Source organism: Carassius auratus, chromosome 10 (genome assembly GCF_003368295.1).
Source record: "Carassius auratus strain Wakin chromosome 10, ASM336829v1, whole genome shotgun sequence".
Lineage (NCBI taxonomy): Eukaryota > Metazoa > Chordata > Actinopteri > Cypriniformes > Cyprinidae > Carassius > Carassius auratus.
Window position 1 is genome coordinate 21,762,053 of NC_039252.1, and position 12,809 is coordinate 21,774,861.

The 12,809-nt window shown below is 36.9% G+C and overlaps 1 protein-coding gene across 2 annotated transcripts in view; it reads left to right on the forward strand.

Moving 5' to 3' along the window:
• The first annotated feature begins 11,092 nt into the window (after nt 1-11,092).
• zmiz2 (zinc finger, MIZ-type containing 2) overlaps nt 11,093-12,809 on the forward strand; it is a 43,488-nt gene continuing 41,771 nt past the window's right edge. Inside the window, exon 1 of one of the 2 annotated variants that reach the window (XM_026274516.1) lies at nt 11,093-11,704. The gene's annotated coding sequence lies outside the window, so the exon portion shown is untranslated. The remainder of the gene's footprint in view (nt 11,705-12,809) is intronic. The other variant, XM_026274514.1, reaches the window with a different exon arrangement.

The following is a 12,809-nucleotide window of genomic DNA, read 5'->3' on the forward strand; positions in this document are numbered from 1 at the left end:
TCCTGTGACGCCAAAGCTGAATTTTCCAGTCTTCCGTGTCACGTGATCCTTCAGAAATCATTTGAATATGTTGATTTGTTGCTCAATAAACATTTATTATTATCAGTGTTGAAAACAGTTTTGCTGCTTCATATTTTTGTGCAAACCATGATAAATTTTTTCAGGATTCATTTATGAATAGAAAGTTCCAAATAACAGCATTTATTTATTTATGTTACTGATTTAAAGAGTCCTTGCTTAATAAAAGTATTTATTTTTTATATAATAATAAAAAAAAGTACTGACCCCAAACTTTTGAATGGTAGTGTATAGTGTACATCATCAACCTAAGAGCTACTATTGTTGTCTATTAATAATTCTATCACATATGCCTAATTTAGCCTAGTGGGCAGTGTACTGACATACAATGCCATTGTGTTATGGGCGTCCCAAGTCCCAATCCCACCCCCACTATGCATCCTGTCTGCTATCTACTGTCATATCATAATGAAGGCAAGACACCAAAAATAAATCTTAAAAAAAAACATGATTCAGGACCAATTTGAGAGAGTATATAATGACATGGGTATTACAATGTAAACTTGGTTTATGAAGACACTTCCTGTGTCCCTGTAACACAAAAGGCTTAAAAAACATACAAAGTGGTGTTTTATGAAATTCTAAAATTGCCAGTAGTTTTCTGTAAGGGGTAGGTTTAGGTGTATGGTTGGTGTAGGGCGACAGTTTGTACAGTATAAAAACTGCAAGTACTGTATTTTCCGGACTATAAGTCACACTTTTTTTCATAGTTTGGCTGGTCCTGTGACTTATAGTCAGGTGCAACTTATTTATCAAAATTAATTTGACATGAACCAAGAGAAATGAACGAACAGAAAACATTACCGTCTCCAGTCATGAGAGGGCGCTCTATGCTGCTCAGTTCTCCTGTAGTCTACACTGAAGACATAGAGCGCCCTCTCGCGGCTGGAGACTGTAATGTTTTCTCTTGGTTCTTGGGTCTAAATAAATGTGACTTATAGTCCGGTGCGACTTGTATGTTTTCTTTCCTCATCATGATGTATTTTTGGACTGATGCGACTTATACTCAGGTGCGACTTAAAGTCCTAAAAATACGGTATGTGTGTGTGTGTTTGTATATAGGAAAGTATGTGACACTCTTTGCACTAAGAATTTTCTTGAATATGGGCCCTGGTGTGTGTGATCATCTATTGTTCAGTGTATGATTTTAAGAAAAGTCAGCAAGTATATGATGATGACCTTTTGCTGAATGCCCCAGCAGTACCTGTGATTTTAAGGCACTATTTATCAACCAGTTTCTCTGTGAAGAGTCTGGCCACGATGAGCTCTGGACTGGATCTCCTCTTGATGAGGATGAGGAAGAGGATCTCCTCTTGAACCAGTCCTGACTTCCACATTCCTCCACCAATATATTTGCTGGCAAAGTCCACCTGTCCAAGAACAACATGATGTAGATGAAACAGACCTGCAGCATGCCTTTCTCGGTGGATCCTTCTGAAGAGATGTGACGCTTCCTCAGGGGCATCTTCTGTCTAAAGTCCAACAAGGTCAGGAAGAGGCATGTCAACTCCCTTTAGGCTGTTTACTGCATCACTAGTGCAACTCACTTATTCCAATCAGGGAGCTGTGTCGGTGGAATCCTAATGCTTTCAAAACTAGCCAGTCCATCTGCTTTTGATGCTGTTAAAGGAAATAAAATGTACTTACACTGAAATTAAAACAAATTCCTTGCTCATCCTTTGAAATATTTGCATGTATCACTAACATCAAAAGTTGCAAGGCAAGGATTCATTAAATTGATCAGAAGTGACAGTGAAGACATTCATGATGTTACAATAGATTTATATTTCAAATAAAAGTTGTTGTTTTTTCCATTTATATTAATCACATAGCCCTGCTTAAAAAAAATAAAAATAAAAATTGACCTGGTTCTTATGCTGTCACAGGAGAGGGATGGACTGGAGACAGACACTTTAAAAAGAGGTGCATTAAAATGACAATGTGAATAAGCAATGCAATTAATTCAGCCTAAGTTTATTTTATTTCATCCAGTGGGACATTACTTTGGCTTGACAAATGGTGCACACTTTGTGATTGTTCTTTAGTTTTGGTCTTGCATGATTGTTGTTTGTCAGATTGTACAAGATGAACCTGAGGAGATCTTGTGTAAAAGCCAAAAATGAGTCTAAGCACCAGGGAAAATAAAATGTGCATGCAATCTAAGTCACTTAAAAGCATCTGCCCAGTGTATGAATGTAAATATAACATTGACATGATTTTTGTTTAACGTGCATTAATTCTGACAAATTTATTCAAACTTGAAATGCAATGTTTTGCCACAGAAATTATGAAATTATTTAGATGGAGGAGGTAATTTTCATAAAATATTAGTGTGAAAAGAATATTAAATAATGAGATTTCGGTTGCACATCATAAAAGCATTTTTCCCTGCAACAAAAGACATATCGGACAATATTACACAGTGGACCAGACTTGATTGAAATTACTTTTAACAAATGAACTAATTAACACAATATAGAAACCTGTAACACACATGTTTAATGAGATCAGGTAAATCTTTGGCATCAGCGAATGGAGATTATTGTTCTTTGCGAGATTACCTTTGCATTAAATAATGTAGCAAACATTCATAAACTTATTTTGCTTATTGGCTAAAGCGACAGGCTACTGAAAGCGAGTTTTGTTTTGGCGAAAACTATGATTGCCAAGGTCAAATTTGAGGGTAATTAAACAAAATTCAGTTGTAGTAGGAGAAAGAAAGAAAGAAATATGTAGTGTAAATCAAACTCTCATATATTGAAAAAAGGATGCTGAAATAGTCCATGCATTTCCTTTCAATTAAAATAACTATACACTATGTAGTGCTTTAATTTATACTGTAGTGTAAGTGAGCTCTTTCACTTTTGATTTTGTGAATTGTGTGTACAGTCTTTAAAAACATTAATGTTTTTAAAAGTAGCTACCATAACTTAAGTAAAGCAGGACTGGGAGGGGGAAAAAGTCAATAATATCTCCTCACTTAAAACTCCCTGATATTCAGGTTTCAGGTTGACATCAAGTTAACCACAAGATGGCGCCACACTCCCATTATTATAACCATTATTACTTTTATTACTTGTTTTATTCACACAGAAATTTAATTAGTTTTTTTGTGAATGTCATGTTGAAATGTAACTTAATTTGAAAGATATATAAAAAAAGAGCTATTTCTACCTACGCTCTCAAGAACAAAAAGGTGCAAATGGTACGGTACCGTTCGAAAAGGTACACTGTGCCTTATGAACTCCTAAAGGATGCATATTAGAATTGGTACCTTAAGTATACATTTAAGTTCCTAAATGGTACATATAAGTACCTTTTGAAAGGGTACCGCCCATTTGAAAACTTTTGTACTTTTTTCCTGAAACTGTATTCTTCTGTATTGTTCTTAAAAGAACTGTAGCTACTAATCCATTGTGTCTCAGTTAGGTCAGCAAAATATCTGTTGAACAAACCTGTGCTCACTGGTGCCTGAAACCCTCAGCGGGACGCCATAGACAGAGATTCACCTCAGGCAAGAGGAACAACAGCTCTCTTTAAATGTGAAAAGCTTTCCCTATTTGAGTCAGATGGTTGGTCCTTTCCTGGGGCTTTTTTCTTCTTCTCCTGCACCCTCTGCTGTCTGACCCATCACATGATTGGCCTGCTGTCCTGAGCTGCAATCTCATTATCTCTGCCACTTCCACTGAACCTACAAGCCCAAACTAAACAGCAAAATACACTGACTGAGTGTTGAATCAGGTTTATAATATTACAGTCATTTTATATCCTTAACAATGGCAAACCTAAAATATAATCAAGCATAAATCACAGATACTTCTTTTTAAGAGCTCATGTGTCTTGGATGACACACTTTCTTCCAGCTTTCTCTGTTTTCATCTAATTAGGAGGGCTCTGGCATGATTGAGACGGACAGAATGTCCTCTTCAATCGCTGCCTCTGCCTCTGATGTGGCTGTTAATGTCTGTCTGAGTTATGGGACTGCATATGATCCAGCAGCTTTATACAACACACGGTGCCTAAGGTGACTCTACATTTCTAATATGACAATTGTAGTTTGATGACTCGCCTCGTAACAACAAATAGTGTGCGAGGAGGTTTGACAACAGGTGTAGAGTCTTTCAAAGTCTGTTTATATATATATATATATATATATATATATATATATATATATATATATATATATATATATATATATATATATATATATATATATATAAGAACAATACATAATAGAAAAAAATACTGTAAAAAAAAACTACAATATAGTAAATACAATATATATATATATATATATATATATATATATATATATATATATATATATATATATATATATATTTATTTATTTATTTATTTATTCATATTCATATAAAAAAAATTACTGAGAAAATAAGTTTTTAATAATAAATGTTTTTTAATGAAAATTCAGTTTTGCCATCACAAAATTAATTCCATTTTAAAATACAAAACTGTTACATAAATGTATTTTTATACATTTAATAAATGTAATAATATTTCACATCCACAGTATTACTGTTACTGTGTTTATTAAATCTATACAGTCTTGGCGAGCATAAGATTTTTTTTTATTATTATTAAGAGGTCTTAATTACCTTTTTAACATATATATACAATTTATACAAAATTATTAAAATACTTAAAAATAAAACTAAAAATGAACATAATAGGTTGAGTAAGAAAACTTATTGCACAAACAACAACAAAAGTGGAACATTCTAATGTTCATTTCCTATTAACCAGATTTCCAAATTACACAATTAAAGCTGAAACACATTTATAATGACACATTATACATTTGGCCGACGATTATCTCCGAGCCACAGTTTCATTGCATTCAGACATTTTATCAGTTCTTGCTTTCTCCTTCTTTTTAAAAGTTGATAAGCCAGTTTGTTTTAATTATGACCCGATTGTACGATTGCAGTTTATGATTTGCATTTGGCGTTCATTTATGCGACCTGAACAGACTCGGTGAGCAGCTAAGCAGCGCTGTTCCAGATGATGCAAATGCAGCAGATGAGGAAAAGCTTCTAGTTGCTGGAGTTTCAGAGAACAAGGCTGGAAAGAACAGCTCTTTCAAACCGCTCCTGCCCTCTTTTTGCTGCCGACTGTTATTGTCGGTCAGCCACTTCCCAGGAATGTTCCTCTTCAGGCCAGGCAGAAGTCACTGCAATGGAATGCGGCGCGCAACAATGTTGACTTAAAAAGGCCAGAAAACGGAATCGAACTGGATCTGGATGCGCGCGTGTCTAATTTCTTTTTAGAGCGCAAATAGAACCTAGACATTCATTATCTCGATTTAAACACAGCTGCATCCTAAACGCGCGTTTGATCGCACCAGCTCGTGGATTTCTCCATGAGTGAACGGGAGGGGGACGTCTTTTTCAGCAGTCAGATTACTCTTTGTCTGTCCTTTTTGCTCACCCAATGGGACCACAAAGACGGACAGAGCTGGCAGAGCGGCATTCTAGCTCGCAATCTGCCGTGCACTAAGATTATTAGCTGGGGTCAGATTGACGACGCGTCGCGTCAAAACGCGCGGTTAGACGGCGCTTATGAGGATCAATACCCGAGTGCTGTTTGACCCTCATACAGTGGGCGATATGGTGCGCGGATCGGGGGGGTGCGGGTTGGTTGTTCTAGCCTGTGACATTGTTAAATGACTGCAGTAGATGGGGAGGGAGGGGGGTGCAGCAGGTCGTGGGGGAGGGGAGCCTGTGGGAGGTGGCATTGACATCGATAGCGAGGAGAAAGATGAAAAAAAGGCAAAAGAATCTCAGCACCTGTTTCCAGGGCAACAGGGAGCTGCTGAGCATAAGTCTGACTTCCCCTCCCCTCCTGCACTGGCCGCATGCAGCGATGCAGGCACTTCACACACTTCAGACTGACACACACACACACACACACACTGATGAAGACTCGGGGTTCTGCTGAGGTTTCTAAGCTTTGAACATCGAAAATGCTATGGAAACCTGGATAATTAAAGGCTAAAGATTAATATTCAGCCATTGGAATAACATTGCCTGTCGTTCCAAACCCTTGAAGCTTTTCATGGAACATTTAGGCAGACTTTTTGAAGAAAATTTACGCAACTTTCTTCCATATGCCAGCTGTTCATAATAACCACGTCTGTTAGTTTCCAACATTGCAAAAAGATTGATAGTTGTTATTTACACTCTTGAAAATAAAGGGTGCAAAAGGGGTTTCACAGCTATGCGATAGAATCCATCTTTACCAAAGAACCTTCCAGTGAAAAGTTCCTAAAAGAACCATTTTTTTTTCATGTAAAGAACTTTTTAATGAACTAAAGATGTTTTTTCCAGTATATAGAACCTTTTGTGCAATGGGAAGTTTAAAGGTTCATATAGGAACCCATACACTTGCAAACCAAGCTGCTTTCTGCATGACCACCTGAACCTTTTATAAAACTAGCATAGGGAAATCTCATATTCATGCGAAACTCCAAATTGCATGATTTCCTTTTAAAATGACTGTATTTTGCAAGTGAAAATTCGCTGAACAACATTAAATGTCACTGCATCTTTGAAAAATTGTCCCTTGAAAGCTTCTTTTGGCAAACCCAAAATGATTCTTTCCCTTTTGCAACCTTTATTTTAAGAGTGTTGGCTATTAGTGTGTCATGAGATGGAAAATGAGATTTGAGAGTCCATTCGTCGTAAAAATAAAATAAATTCTATAGTGTGCAAGTTATATGGACTATTTCTGCAATGCCTCTCCGAGCATGATCACACTGAACAATAAAAAAAAAATGGTTGCTTGATGCTAAAATCATAGAATTGTCATTTATGAGTTAAATAAATTCTTTAGGCATCAAAGGGTTCTTTATAGAAAAAATAAAGATTCTTTAAATTATATAACATGTTTTTCATGCTATAATGAATGGTTCTTTTAAGAACTGTTAATTGAAAGGTTTTTAGGGAACCAAAACCGATCTTCTATGGCATCCATCACTGCCATTATATATATTTATTATTAAGCATACTAACATCAGAATGATTAGAAATAATGTGTTTTTCACAGTATTGGTGTCAATCTCCTTGTTACCTGCTCAGCTGACAGTCTTTGTCCTTTCTACCTCTGACAAAGAATATTCTGTACTGTTTCCCTACAGCTCTTGGTCTGGCCCCAAACCTCCAGACTAACGTTCAGTCATGCTCATCAAGACTGCAGATCTATTGTTCTTTCCTCAGCAGCTCCAGTCTAGCCCCGGTGCTCTCGCTCTCCCCCACCCTCCCTTCATTCTCTCTGCTGGATAATTCCCATGATATGTTCTTGCCATTGGCGTGGAGCGAACCATCCTCAAAGAGGGGTGAGTAGAAACTAAACAGGAGCTCTTTACGCCTCCACAATTATTTCTCTACAAAATTTCTCATTTTAAAACCATGTAGGTAGTCAATTCACAGAGGTGTTGGTGAGGCATGGTGGTAATATTAAGAGAGTATAATATCTGTAGATATTTTGTGTAATTCCCACCCCTCTGCTGCACAAACATTGCACGACCCGATCCCCTCACGACGTAGTAAAGTGCCTGTTTTATTGACTCAATGTCTTGAGGGCAGTTCTCTTCCCGTTTTTCTCGCAGTGCCCTGCGAGATCTTAACAGGACAGGAATGAGAGAGGAATAACAATTATATGACTGCATGAAAGCGACGCTTGATAAACTAACCAAATGGATGACATGAGTGCTGCCTCTTTCCACGATAACATCGCAGAGGCAAAAGAGCATCAGAACAAATCACAAACATACAAATGCAGGGGCGAGAGAAAGCCAGGAAAGAAAGCAGATGAGAGATCAGGCTGATGAACACCGTCTGTCTCTGTCACCTCATGCCCAGAAGCTGAATTCAAACCTTAACATGACACCGTCTCTGCCAAACGCAGCGCCGCTGACTGCTGCCAGATTGCCATACATCTGTTTCACAGTGAAACAACTGCTATTCCTTTCTGCTGGATCTGAAGCAGCTTTCAGTCACCAAAACTGACTGTTTAATTCACATTCTTGGTTTGAACGATTCACCGTGCATGTAGAAACAATGTAATGAGATTAATAATGAAATAAATTGACAGAGTGCAGTTGATGTGTAAGTATACCAAGGGTTGAGAGAAGCTGAGTTCGCCCTTCTCTGACCTCTCTATTGAGAGGTTTGCAGCAGTCTGAACCAATCCTTTCACTGCCTGCTGCTTTTTAGAGGACAGCACACACCACTGCTATTCTTATTCATGATTTAAAAACACTACTTTTTTCACACTTGCTACTTGCCTGTGTGAAAAACATGTCCCTGAACACATCGAGCTTCATTCATGAAACGCTTTCTGTGTAAACTGTTTAGACATCTAATACAATGAAAAATACATGAAATGTAAAAATCTGCTTTTGTTTAATGAATGAGACCCACATTGATTAAATAATTAATATGTGATTCAGTAGAAATCTTTTTATAATTATTTGACATAATTAAATTTGAGGTCAGTATGTTTTCTTTTTTAGTGTTCAATTTTAATCACGGCTGCATTAATTTGATTAAAAATACAGTAAAACAGTGATATTGTAAAATATTATTACAATTTAAAATAGCTGTTTTCAAATGTATTTAATTTCTGAATTTTTAATATCAGTCTTCAGTGTCACATGAACCCTCAGAAATCATTCTAATAAATGCTGATTTGCTGCTCAATAAATATTTCATATTATTATCATCAGTGTTTAAAACAGAAAAAAAAAGTAAGAAAAAAAAAATCTGAATCCACCAGGTGAGAAATGGCAGTGGCTTGTCAGTGAAATAACACAATGAACACAGGCTGCCTGCCAAACTCTCCATGACTGAACATTTATATAATGCGGCAACAGTGCGCCATTTTGGCTCAAGCATCTCTCACCCTCCCTTAAAATTCCTTTCATTAATATACCAGTATGATCCCACAGAGCCACAATGGTGGCCATGTCTCATGTCATAAGCACAGAGTTTATTTATCATAACTGTAATCTGGACTGGTCTCTATTTTTATAATTAAAAAAGTCAAATAAGTTATTTTTAAATCACAACACAGATTTTATTCTTTATAAAACACTATTCTGTGTGTAAAACATTTTAGTGCTTCTTTATTATTAATGTAATACATTATGTAAGATTTTCTTGACATTAATAAAAATAATGACCCATAATGAAAAAATAAATAAAATGGAACCAGCATTGTTGTTAAAATAAAAATAGTAAACAAAAAAGTCATTAATTGAAATCATGGTGAAACTAAATACATTTTTATTTTAGAAAAAAAAACTTAAACTTAAAAAAGGGAAGTTTAAGCTGAAGCACTAAAATTAAAACAGAACTGAAATAAAATACATTAAAGCTAAAGAGAAATACTTACAAACTTAACTACACTTTTTAAGACATTTACTAAAACAAACTTAAATCAAACAAATCTATTAAGAAATGCTATAACAGTATATTTATGTAATAATACTAAAATAACCTCTAGAATTCGTAAAAATAGTAGTTTTAAACATTTAATTTATCCTCTTTTTCCAATTTCTCGAAGTGAAAGGTTACATTGTAGATGTGCCGGTATTCAGTAATGCCATATATCACGGTAATGAATATGCAAGACATTGTTATTGTGGGCACTTCTAAATACCGTGAATAATTATATATTACAAATTATTCTGAATTTGAATGCATTTTAAGAAAACTTTTCCCATCAACTGGTCAAAATGCACAACAGCACTTTATGCTGCGTGATTGAGGCATGTGCACTCTGATGTAAACAAGCATGGATGAGAAGAGCATGGCAGAATGAGTAAGAGATGCTCTGGATGAAAGCAGAATTTATAGCCAGGAGATGAGAGGGTCTGTATACTTAATATTGTAGAAAGCGTAACGGCTAACTTGGATCACGTGTATCTTAAAGAAACACTGAACTATTTTCAAAAATAGACACATTTTCCAACTCCCCTATGGTTAAACAGTTGAGTTTTATCATTTTTTTATAGTTTCAGCCGATCTCCGGGTCCGGTGATAGCACTTATAGCTTAGCTTAGCATAGATAATTGAATCTGATTAGACCGTTAGCATCTCGCTCAAAAATGACCAAGGAGTCTTTATATTTTTCCTATTTTAAACTTCATATTACACAGCGCCTGAAAATAGTCGCAACTCTGCTATTGCTGCAGCTACACAAACTAGCTAGAGACTATTTCCTGGCACGGCGAGATATCACTGTGCCTGCTGAACCCATGGTATAGCAGCAAAGTTCCTTGATTATTACGCCTGAATGCGAGTATAGTTCCTAGCATATCGGCCTAGAAAATCACAACTTTCCATTTTCCATCAGTCTTATTACATGATGTAAAAACAGAAGACTGCATCTGTGTATTTGCTATGATGTTCATCACAGCTCCAAATTATTGAATATTTAGACTTAATAGGTTATTTATTTTCAAACTTTTTTTCACATTTGAATCTGGACTACAGCATGCCCTAGATATTGTTTGAAAGTGTTTTGATTCTTAATTTTTTCGGTCACACTTTACATTTGGGCTCAACATTAGTTAACATTAGTTAACATAAACTGCCAATAAAAAATTATTCTGAACATCCATTAATCAATAAACAAAAAGTTGCAGCTGTGTTATTTAATGCGTTAACATGAACTAAGAATTGTATTTTTTTTCAACAAAGATTAATAACTTCTGTAGCAAATGTAGATATTGCTCATATTGAAATTTAACACATTAACTAAGGCTAACTAATGAGGTCTTAATATAAAGTGAGACCTATTGGTGCCCTAAAGTGCCCTTCATTGAAGAATCCCACATATATTTCATCATCATCGAGTGCAGCACAATCGTCAACCAACCCAGCCCAGCCTCTTTCGTTCGATCGACCTCTCGAAGTTCCATTAATCGAGTCTCGGATTCGAGGGGAAGTCAGCTGGGGAGGGCGATGAGGGGTGAGTGACAAAAAGGAGAGAGATAGAAAGAAAGAAAGAAAGAAAGAACAAACGAAAGCAAGCAAGCAAGTAAGCAAGAAAGAGAAAAAACTGCCTCTCTTTTTTCCGACGGAGCACCTCCATCCCATGATCTCATGAATAAATTATAGCGACTCATTGTGCAATAGAGGGAGGAATGCAGTCGAGCAGACTTGCGCGCACACGTACACACACACACACGCACGCGCACGCAGGAGCAGCAGCAGAAGCAAAGCGAGAGCAGTCTCCACTCTTTGGAGTTACACAAAAACATTTCATTAAAACACACAAATGCTGGGAGACGGAAGGCTTAGGGTGTTTCATTCCACAGCATATGGATCATACAGATAGGAATCGGACACGTTCACAAATAATATGATCCAGTTTTAACGGTTTTAACGTTACTCGCGCGGCTTCCGATATCTGAGGTAAACGTAGATATCCAAGAAAAGACAGAAACGGTTGCTTTTTTATCCGCTTCAATCCAGCGAGGATCGAAATTGGTCCTCATCGTTTGTTTTTTGAACATTTCGAGAGGATTTTCTCACAAGCAAAGCCGAACACGGAATCAAATCCAAGCGAACAGATCAACCTCGGGCAGCCGGAGTGGAAGGTGAGGACGAATCATTAGCGCTCTCTTTATCATCTCTTTCATCTAATTACGTTTTCCTACTCGATTTAGAAGATTTAATTTTGTGTATGAAGGTGTGTAGCGATATTCAGTGTGATCGAAGACTCGTTTTCAATCGTGCTTGGTAATTTGAATGGCCCCGTGCAGTCGTTTCCTGCTTTTCTTTGCGTTTAACTTATTTATTCCAGTTGTCAAATTAGCAATAATTGCTCATACATGTGTGTTAACCTCTAATGATTAAGTATAGGAAGGAAGAAGCCATGCACGCGAGCTTACAGTTTAAATGACTCCTTCTAGAGAATGATTTGGGTGACCAGTCAGGGTTTGATGTCTTTAAAAATGTGCTTGAAAAGACACTATAAATCGACTCAGACAGGGTTTTTGGATTAATTCTGGCTTCTGCATGCTTTCACACTCATGCTTTGTGGTTATTGTCTAAAATATGTGTGAATTTAACAGCTAGACAGTGAATCTCAGTTTGAGCTGGTGCACTCTCAGTTTTTCCTCAGCGCAAAGATGGGTTTAAATGTGGTCAGGGCTGATCTGGGGAGTGCAAAGTGAGGTATTATATAGTACAGCTGTTATTTGATCAAGCTGGATGCTGTTAAGTGAATTTCACAGATAAATGCATTTGAGAACCCAGTGTTGCCTGTCACAGTGATTACTTCATTGTGGCTCTTTGGTTTGTAAAGTTATTTGTTGTTAAAACTTGACTCAAAATTTTATTGCCAGAGATCACAGGATCTGCTTCAGGAGACGTTAATATCATGTTGTGTGTGAAATGCATGCTTGTTTTCCTCTTTTGGGGATCTAAGCTGAAACGGAGTTGCTCCACATACACCGGGCAGCCTGGGAGGGGGGTTTTGCCTGTCGCATCACAATACCTTTTGCATTAGCATCATGATAGAGTGCTCCACCCAGATGCTTTACATATTGGCAGCACACCTACAGGCAGGTTGGTGTAGCGGGAGGCGTTTTAGGCTGGTAACGACACAGTAGGTGAGATGGACAGATGGTGAAGGTTGTGCACAGAACCTCGACACTACAGACTGTGTGTTTGCGGGTCACAGACCAGGTAGGCGACAAA